Below are 11,009 nucleotides of genomic sequence, written 5' to 3'. Positions count from 1 at the left end.
CTCCTTTCCCATACAATTAAAATTGCATCAGGCACAGGGGATGGATTAGATGCACGATCCATGGCTCTACATATCTGGAGTGTGAAGCTGTCACGGAGTAGTTGGAGGGAGAAAGAGGGAGAGAGAGACAGGAGCTTCTGGGCATGGGAGGCAGGTGGGGTGGGACCTCCCTGGCATCGGAACTCTCAGAGACACCCACGGTGCTCCATCTCCACCCCCTATCCTCCTGCTCCCACTACGGACTCCTCCCTTCCTTTGCCATCTAACGAATCACTCACTCACTGTTCCTTTTTTATTTACAATTCCTCTCCCTGGTCTCATCCCTCACCTGTCCGGTGTGTCGAGTAGCCTTTCATCCTCCCTCCTTCTTTCCTTCCCTCCCTTCATCCACTCCCTCACCCTCCCTCCCACTCTTCCCCCGACTGCCACTACATCCATGGCTTTGACTTCGCCTGCCACCCGCACATTCACACCCAATCCATCTTACACACAGGCTCTTCTCTCCTGGCCACGGTTACCTAAGGCAGGGCTACATCCTGCAAGATAAAGTATTATTGGATCCTGTTGGGTTCATTTAGATTGAATATATACAGTATCAGGACTCCTGGTGTTACTGTATCAAGTGGTCTTGCCACACTATGAGCAATAAGAAAAAATACAAAAAATTACAAAACAATTCACTCAATTCATCAGCAACAGGAAATAGAAAATGGTGGGTGACAGAGAGCTTTGAGGAAAGACATAGCGTGAATGCCCCATTCACAGGGTGAGGAAAGTGTTCAAGATATTCACGTTGAAAACCCATTGGTAGCACACAGTGATACAATTTACAAATAGTGGAGACACCTACTATTTGCAACATACAATTACAACAAACATTAAAACACCTTTCAGTAATTTTGCAAAGTAGCACAAGGTACCACATTCAGTCCAATGTATCAAACAATATAGACTTCAAGGATTTCAACTGAATCCACTTAATTAACGCAATTGCTCACTATACCCAATTAGCGATATCTGTATACAACGCTTACCTGCATTCCTAAATAATGAATATTAGCCATTTTCTTCCCATGCACACCACTTATCACTTTCACAGTGACCAGAAAACCTGGTCATCCTACTGATCTCCACACAGCGAGGCTTTTCACACAGCTCGCCTGATCAATAGATTCTCACCTCATTGACTGCATGCCTTCCTTCCCACCTGTCACCTTCTGTTACCTCTGATGAGGTAGAAACCCCACCACTACTCTCCGCTCGCGTTGAAACTCTATCTGCCCCTAATGGCACCCTATTCCCTACAGTGTGCTGTATATAGGGCACACGTTTTGATGTGAGCCCTATGGCCCTGGTCAGAAGTAGTGCACTACACAGGGAAGCCCGGTGCCATTTGGGATGCAGACTTTGTCCTCAGGTCTGTCCTCAGGTCTCGCCGTAGTCACATTCATCAAGTGGACCTGTCCAAGTTGCTGTCAGAGCACAGGTTTGATATAGCAAGCTCTGGTTATATAGCAAGCTCTGGTTATATAGCAACTCTTACTGAAACTATATGGTTATTATTATTACTGAATGATTAGGATGGAAATTCAAGTTCATTGAAACTATGTTGCGTATTCCAAATAAACATTCAGAAATAACATTTAAATTAAATGATTTGAAAAACATTTAACACCCCCCCCCCCCCCCGCAGAAAATACCTAGGGCTTAATATTCTGCCCGGGTATGAGAATATATCCAACACATGCAGAGAAGCCCCCTGCCAAGGGTTCCATGATTATGTATCAAAATGGTGCCACCATGGCTTTTCCTACCAGTGTATGAATGAGTGTGCATGTGTGTGGTAATGGACGGAAGCTGCGGCCTAGCTGTCGCTCTCTCCTCCCCTCCATCCCGGGCTGGTCCTCCTGCTCATTAGACTGGCTCTGCAGAGAGAGGGACCGAGACAGAGAAAGAGAGAGAGAGAGAGAGAGAGAGAGAGAGAGAGAGAGAGAGAGAGAGAGAGAGAGAGAGAGAGAGAGGGGGAGAGAGAGAGAGAGAGAGAGAGAGAGAGAGAGAGAGAGAGAGAGAGAGAGAGAGAGAGAGACGAAGGTGTCTCAGGTTCTAAAGCCCGCGCTTTGACATTCACGCTGCGCTTCGAGTCGATCAGGTCCCAGCTCTGATAAATTTGCATCTCTTTGAATGTGACGCTTGAAAAAAAAAAGAGAAAAGGAAGAGAAAAAAGAGGATGGGGGGGTGGAAGGGTGGAGGAGGGGGGGTGAAGGATAGATGGGAGGGGGGTAGGAAAAAGGGCCCAGGCACTAGATTAAATTTTGCCGTCTAGAAAATGAGAAAAAAGAGCCTCTATCTCCTGCAGTCTACTGGGAAGATCTTTATTCTGATTCTTGTTAGAATTGTTTATCACTGTGACAGAGCAGGCCGAGGTTGAGATAAAGGCAGTGCTCCATCACAGGCTTGACAGTCGTAGGACATGCGCTGGAATGAAAGGAGCCAGGGAAATATTATTAATAGATGCTGACTTGATTTGCCTCGATTGCACGTCAAGACGAGGGGGCCAGGGCTTGATTGCAGCCTATGAAGTTCCGTCCAAAACGGAAGCTATTTTTCATTAAGTGATAGAAGTCTCCTCTCTTTTTTTGCTCTTCCCTCTTGCGTTGCTTTCCAAGGAGCTGATAACTTATGCGGTTTATTCTAAGCATGCTGATTTGTGTCAGGGAGAGAGAGCGGGTGGAAGGGAGAGCGAGAAAGGGTGATAGGGAAGGATTGACGCTGGGTGAAAGAAGTGGAGGGAGGGGGAAAAATGGAACTTATCTCGCCTTTCACAAAATAAACCGCCGTGCTGGTTTAACGCTAGTTTTGGCAGAAGTGAGGAGGACCCAGCTCAGCATACATGATGTGTCTATCATAGCCATCAACAACCATGTACGGCGTCGGCAAACTGAACACATAGCACCATTGTCCTCAATGCAATACACCCCCAGCCTCCACGGACAACAGCTGGAAAAAAAAGTATTGAAAATTTACACGAGAAGGTTCAGAAGGCATGGCTTGAAATGCATGGCACAGGTTGCGTTAAGAGTGTTGCATTACTAATGGCTGTACAGGAATAGGGATTTACACACCGCCCTCCTTCACGCCCCCATACTGTACAGGCAGATGCACCAGCCAGCCGATGTCTAGGCATCACAGTTGTGTGTGAAGAATTAAACGAGGCTATAGCTTTAGAGAACACAAATAAATAAAAAATATACAGAGGGGAAAAGGTACCTAATCAGAGAAACATGATGCAGAGACTTGTACACAGTGACTTAGAGGAAATCGGGATAGCAGATAGATATGCATGCTTATTCACTCTCTCCTTCCTGTGTGTGTCAGTGGGTGAGATGATGATCAGGATGCAGAACAGAACAGTGTGAAGTTATTACGACGATACAAAAATACTGAAGAATACTCTAAGTAGTGTAAGCAGGTAGGCGGCTACACAATTAGAATCAGATTTTACCTGGGAGAGGAAGGAGAGGAGACAATGGAGGTTTGGATCTGACTGAGGGGGAGCAGTGGGACATCTGTCTGCAAGGTCCCTGGTCTGACTGGGCTGTGCTGAGGTAAACACACCTGTCGTGTGTGTGTGTGTGTGTGTGTGTGTGTGTGTGTGTGTGTGTGTGTGTGTGTGTGTGTGTGTGTGTGTGTGTGTGTGTGTGTGTGTGTGTGTGTGTGTGTGTGTGTGTGTGTGTGTGTGTGTGTGTGTGTGTGTGTGTGTGTGTGTGAGGAGGGGAGGGTGGAGACAGATGGAGGAAGCCTTAAGCGGGGTGAGTGTCTCCCAGTTTTAAAAACACTAAGCTTTTGAACGATCATTACAACCACCTGCCATGCTTTTTTGCTTTCTCTGGTCTCATTCTGTCTTGTTTCTTGTTTTTCTACTTGTTCGTTTTTTCGTCTACTGTACAACACCCCGTCTCTTTGTGTAATTAGTTCACTGGAGTAATTTATGCATATCTTCAGCAGACGCTGTTTGTCATTTCTGTGAAAATCATAAAATATTGTGTTCTGAGGATCTTACGGATTTAATGATTTGCATTTCCAAGTACTATCTACAGTATAAAATGTGACTTTCATTCCCACAAGCAGTTTTAGAGTATCATTAGTATCAAGTTTTAAAAACATGACACAGTAAAATGTACTTATTCTTTACTGTATGGTACATACATGGATAGTTAAGTTCTCTGCTCCACATAAAAAAATATCACAAGTGTAGGCTTTATACATTTTACTATTTGTCTGTACAAGTCCATGTCTTTTTTTCAGTTGAAAATGTGGCTTTGCCAACTTTCACACATAAACATGTTAATAGACGAGAGACACAGTGACACAGTGAAACCACTCTTCCAGAATTTCAACTTGCACAAAAATGTATTTCGTTGTAAAAAAAAAATCAACATTCATAGCTACACGGATAAAGAGTTCTGTGAGCAACAGATTTGTTGCTCTTGGTCTCTGCTGGTTGTGACTAGGGATGTTTGATAAACAGCAAACCATGAGACAGATGAAGATTATGGATGTCGTCAAATTAATTTACCGTGAATTTTACCTCCAAATTCTTACATAGGAGTGTAAGTCGGTGGAAACATATTTTTGCAACTGGTTGTTATATTTTGTATTCATTACAAATGACCTATGTAGAATATAGTTACACTGATTATTTCATTCTCACTGTTTGTGTAAATACATTGCATTTAGATTAATTGAATAAATCTGCACAGTTTAAAAATGCATGACATGTGTCCATGTAAAGGGCATGTACAGTATAATGAGGAAGAAAGGTTTAATAGACACATATTAGTCATTTATTTGTCTGTAAGAGAGAGCGAGCGAGAGCTGCCAATGTCTATTTCAATCTGAACTAATGCTGTAACTGCTGAAATGCGCCTGTTCAGTTAACCCGGGTTAACTGTTTCAAATCAGCTGTTACATTTGGCATATAGAGACAAATCTTTGAGTGCTATTCAAGTGTCTTCATGTAAGTGACTTCTTGTCCTTAATAAGTTCTTGAGTTATGTGAGAATACTATTAATTACGCCATTTAATACGCTACCACACCCGCACTCCAAAGAGCTTGACTTATTTCCTTTTGATTTTTCCTTCCAGTGAAGTAGGTGACTGGTTACACTTACAGGAACAATGATTGAATATTCATCAAATGTCTCGTTGGATTTTTAGGGAGATCATTTTATAACGCAACTCATATCCCTTAAAATATGTTTTCCTAAATTGGCATTGACACATCCGCATATTTAGGTTTTTATGAAATACGCGATTGCTTTCTCCATTAGCTGTGACAGTGTGTGCATGCGGGCGTTTTGTAACAAAGAGGCTCTCACGCACACGACCCATTCACCATACAACCAGGATGAATATCTACAGACACGACTCATTCACCATACAACCAGGATGTATATCTACAGACACGACCCATTCACCATACAACCAGGATGTATATCTACAGACACGACCCATTCACCATACAACCAGGATGTATTTGGCTAAGCCAATGTAGAGAAAATAAATGATTGGCTTTACTGATAAATAAAAGGCTTTTGGTGTGCCCCTGGTATTCAATGCAAGGAGGACATACTGAAAAAAAGTATTAGCTGAATATGATCACTTATTTCACCTTGCAAAACACAGCTATGGGTTGCTATACAGAACACAAACCAACAAATGTATCATATCATTTGATCATAGCGCCCATGTCACGCACACCATCTGTTAATACCTCAAACACTTTTAAACACTCAACTTTTAGTGGGTGTCGTTTAGAAAGAGATCAACAACAACAGCAAAAAGCAAAGGAGAGTTGAGTAAAAACACAACTGAGAGATATTGTGTAGGGTACACATGTCACTAAGAGGTACACTGGTTTAGGCGACAACAACGTGAGAATGTTTGCTGCGTGTTGTCTGAGCGGCCACGGTTCTCAGGGTGTCTGTCCTTCGTAGACAGACAGACATACAGAGAGAGGCGGGCGAGAGCTCCCCAAGCCTTACAAGCCCCAGCAGAATCTAACTGTAGTAGAATTACATACTTTCTCCCTGCAAAACAGAAGTGTGATGGAAGCAGGCTAGCTCCATTCTTCCACCATGCTCAGTTTCTATCACATGGCTATTAGGAGAATCTTCCAAAAAATGAGCTCCATTTCAGTTTGAAAATGGCTAAATTGTGTGAAAACTGTTTGTGGTATGTCGTTATTGACTATTGGTGTTTATTATGTAGTATAGACTATTCCCCTCTATGATCAGAACTAGTGTTTGTCTATAATTCTATCAGTGTGATTTGGTCATCTATATATGCCGGTTAGCAACCACTTTAAATTGGTTGAAGAAATTGTAATTGAATCTGAACTGCTTCAGGAAAAACACTTGTATTTGGTTCAAAACATACATGTATAATGATGTTTTAGACCATTTTGTGTATTTGTATGTTTGTAGAAATTATGCCACAAACGCCTGCACACACACACACACTAACTTAAACATCCTCAGCCCTCCAGTCCATCGATGGTAGCTTGTATCTGGTTGTCTGACAATAGGATTTGGGACTTTCCCCACAAAATGACAAGCAGATGAAGGTGTTGATGAAAGGTCAACATTTCCTATAAATGTATTGCCTTTTCACATATACACATCATTTCGGGACATAACTCATAGGCCAAAAGCCTTTTTCCACAAATGCTGTGATGTGAAAAAAAAGCCTTTATAGCGCAGGCCGTAAAGTACGTCTAAGGTAGCAAAACAGGTCTCACACACATCTACATCATTTTGCCAAAGCTTCATGTTAAATAATGTTGTTTCAGATGCGTAGCATGGTTCAAATGTATGGCTCTGTAGCATATTGTATTACTGTTGAGAGTGTAAAACAAGGACAAAAACCACACGCAGGCATGCTTGAGAAAGTAACACGGCTGGATATTCAAATGTTGGTAGGTTTTGCAAAGCTGCATGTTCTCAAATGCAGCCGTTGAAATTGCATTAGAAATGGTCTTTGCTGATGTGTGTTCAAATTTGGCACAAGAGACAGAAATCAAGCAGACGAAACAGGAAATAACAAAAATGGGATTCTGTAATTTTAGTGAGAATTTAGTAGTGGGTGTGGATGGGTCTTTGAGCCAAAATGTGGCCATACAGAGAGGGGGATTGTCACTTACTTTTGAAAAGCTCGAAAAGCTCGAAAATAATCATCTCTGTCTGTGCACACACACACACACGCACGCACGCACACACACACACACACACACACACGCACGCACACACGCACGCACGCACGCACGCACGCACACACACACACACACACACACACACACACACACACACACACACACACACACACACACACACACACACACACACACACACACACACACACACACACACACACACACACACACACATAAAGATGGCTTCCTGCTCTAATAACAGGTGACAAAAGGTCAGCGTTTCGGAAACACGGTGCAAACTTCAACTGTTACCCAAACCTCCGCCTCCAGGACCACAAATGTCACCCCTCTTTCTTAACACCAATTAGTGTTGGTGTGAAAATGATCCTGAGACACAGCACAGATAAACCCCTAGCAGGTTTTCTGTTTTCTTTACTGTAAAGGACTTGGGGCTACAACCACACGCACATCTTTTGTGCCGGAGAGACGAAAGGCGACCATATGCGGTTTGACTGTTTGTCGCAGGGCCCGAGAAAAAAAAAAAAACACTTGCTTGTTTTTCAAGTTGTTATCTCTTCACACTACCCAGCTGCCTTCGCTGTGACGACTCTTGTCTCCTCGCATGACACAAACACCTGCTGGCCCTCTCTCCAAAAAAGGCAATTCTCAGACTAGATAACCTCTACTCGTGTTTGTACTCACATGCTTCTGGGCTCAGGGAGAACGGAGACACCGAAGACACCGTGGACGTGGTTAAGATGCTACCTCTCGTCTCCACTCTTGCTCTCCTTGCTTGACTTGTTTACTCCCAATTTTTATTTTTTTGTTACATTTTTTTATATTTTATTTCCCTCATTCTCTCTCTTTTTCTCTGTTCTATTTTTCTGAGACGATGTCTTTGATCCTGGCCATCAGAAGTGTTTTGAAAAGCTTCCCTTTTGTTCCCTTCAGATCCGTCATCTTTACACATTGGGATGCAGCAGCGGCAGCTTCTTAAGATGAGAAAGTAGACCATCCAGTACTGTCACATTTCCCACCCGTGCCTTTGTGTGTGTCTGCCAGGGCCCACAAACACAGAGGAACTCACAGTACGTGTACAATAGCCCATTGCTTTACAATAGACGTTTCCAGACGTTATCTTGACAGCGAAGGCGAAAAAGTCCCTTTTGTCTCTTGGTGAGTATTGCTGTCAGAAGGGCTACGCACTTTGTGTGTATGACTGAATGGGGTTCCTGTGAATCCATGAAGGCCCTTGCTATTCCACAAGGTGGTGGTTTGGTTTCATGTACATCTCATCCTCGTGTGATTGGTGTGAAGAGCGAGTAAGACATCTTCACCAGTTCTTGAACCTACTAATGTGGCAATATTACCACCCTTAGACACTATTACCACCCCAAGACCCCTGTCCCTCAGGCCTAACTGTTCACCACCAACCTTAGCTAGGTGCTTCCTCCATCTTCGACAAAGACATGTCCTTGGAGAGACACAACGAGAGAGCAGAGAGCCAAGCAGAAAGGTGGTGAGTGGTGCGAAGGTGACACTCACAAGACTGGGAAAATGTGCGAAAGGACATGACAAGATGTGTCTCCTATTCCTATAGCAACTCACTGCCTGCCTATACTCACCATGTGAACACCAAGCACAACATTGGTCCTCGCGTCGTTTTGCTATTCAATCTTAACGTTTTAACCCCACAATCTATTTGTTGAGGTAGGCTATGAATCTTCCAAATGTTGTGATTTTGCAATGTGTTATAGGCTCAACATTGTCCACTTACACACAACGGTAGCCTATATTTGAGTAGATACCTCACACAATTCAGGGACTGTTATCATTCCAAAACTAGATAACAAAATATTAGATGAGGTCAGATTCAGCGAAATCCCACGGCCAGTATCCAATCTCACTTATCATCATTAGACGTTCTAATCTGATGTCCATCACATAAGACTCATTGTGTTCATAATGGGATAAAAGCACCTCGGATTGGATATTTGGATATTTGATGGTATTATGGTCAGATTGGACATTGCCGCTGATCGGACTGGAGTGGGACACTGACCAGTGGGAGGATTTTGACATCACGTGAACCTTTGTGGACGGTGATAAGGAGGAGGATGACGATGAGGAGACTGGAGATTTATAATGCTTAAATGTGATTATGTGTCACTGCCCTGTTTCTCTGTGACACAGGAGAGGGAAACATTGGAGTTTATATCTGAGGCATTTCAATTGAATGACCTTTCAATGACCCATAGGCCGAAATACAGTGTGCTACATAGAGCAGAATGGGTTACATGGGTACAATTCTACTTCAATGTGGCGGAAGAAGATCGAAGTCTAATTAATTCCTCTTTTAATTCCCTTTCTGATAACATGCTTAATTCCTGAATTACTGGTAGCAAAGGGACAACATGGAGATCCATAAAAAAAACAAATGTTACATGATTGTTTTAATGTAACTTAATACATCAACACTGGCCATAGAAACATCCGGATGCATCAGAGACAAACTTCAGGCTAATCACTTAACGTTCTCATGTCAGTGCCTCTGTTTGTCCACAAGAGGAGCTCTACTCAATGAATGTTCTCTCTGCCTGCACACAGACCCTATACACACATGAACATGACTCCAGCCCTTCCATAACAGCCAGTTGTGAACTCCTTAGCGTAGTGGCAATGTATTGTTTATACTATATATAGTATATAATATTATTATATTGTGTGATATGTACATTTATGTGTAAGGAGTCAAACTGTGGTGTTTATTACTTAAGCATAAAATATGTACATTAAAATCAGTGCGATATTGATTGTTGTAGTATGACAGGTGAAGGTGTAAATTACAGGGAGGTTATAATTGCATGCTTAATTAATACATAGTATGATTACACTATATTTCCTTGTCTGGTCAGTAAGTGGTTACCTATTAGGAATCAATGAATATTTTCCATTATTTTATGATCAATTAAATCTCACCACTGTGTCACAAAAAATGATACAGACATTTAGTAACAAGTCAATTAAAACAGTACGTCATCTTCTGATGTACTATTTTGACTTTTTTCGAGCGCATGTATTTTGAAATATATTTTCTACCCACAGCAATAGAGGCATTGATCGTGATTGGTTGATCTCTGTCTCCTGTGGTAGACCTGAGAGCAGGCTGGGTGATCAGACAGGACAGGGTGATCAGAGGTTAGTTACTGGATACAGGGATCAATACCCCATTGAGTAACAATTACTGCTGGATGCATACGTAATGAAGGTTACATTTAAATGGCAGAGAGAGAGGAGCTATTTTACGGACTTTCTCATTTCACTCATTAGACATATTGTCTACCACCACCACCCTCCCTCTCTTTTTCTCCTCTCCTCATCCATCCCCCTCTCTTTGCTAATCACCACCCTCCACAAATGTGGAGGCATGAATAAAAACAATCCCAATGTTGGCATAAACACAAGAATGTATTCATTCAAGCATTAAATTACAGTTGAAATAAAACACTCCTTGTCAGAAAGAAGAAGAAGAAGAGAAAGAATAAGAAAAAGAAAAAGAAGAAGAAGAGGAAGCGAGGTTCTTGTTGTTTTCCCTTGACTCCTACTGACAAAAGAGGGCAGTATGATGACATTGATAAAGTGGACAAACTTTTACTCTGTCGCTCTCACGTCAGTCATCATTTTTGTATTTATGCACATGCGTGTGTGTGGCCATGTGGTTGTTTCATGTGCATATGTGTGTGTATTCATCCCCATAAATGCATTTGAGTGTGTGTGCGTGTGTGTGTGTGCGTGTGTG

The 11,009-nt window shown here is 42.4% G+C and overlaps 1 long non-coding RNA gene across 1 annotated transcript in view; it reads left to right on the top strand.

Moving 5' to 3' along the window:
* Nucleotides 1-3,221: 3,221 nt before the first annotated feature.
* The window catches only part of LOC124002185, a 14,434-nt gene continuing 6,646 nt past the window's right edge, over nt 3,222-11,009 (top strand). The window contains exon 1 of the long non-coding RNA XR_006832941.1: nt 3,222-3,605. This is a non-coding gene — a long non-coding RNA (uncharacterized LOC124002185). The remainder of the gene's footprint in view (nt 3,606-11,009) is intronic.

Source organism: Oncorhynchus gorbuscha, linkage group LG17, assembly GCF_021184085.1.
Source record: "Oncorhynchus gorbuscha isolate QuinsamMale2020 ecotype Even-year linkage group LG17, OgorEven_v1.0, whole genome shotgun sequence".
NCBI lineage: Eukaryota > Metazoa > Chordata > Actinopteri > Salmoniformes > Salmonidae > Oncorhynchus > Oncorhynchus gorbuscha.
Note: the sequence above shows the minus strand (reverse complement) of the source record. Positions and strands in the feature narration are given on the sequence as shown.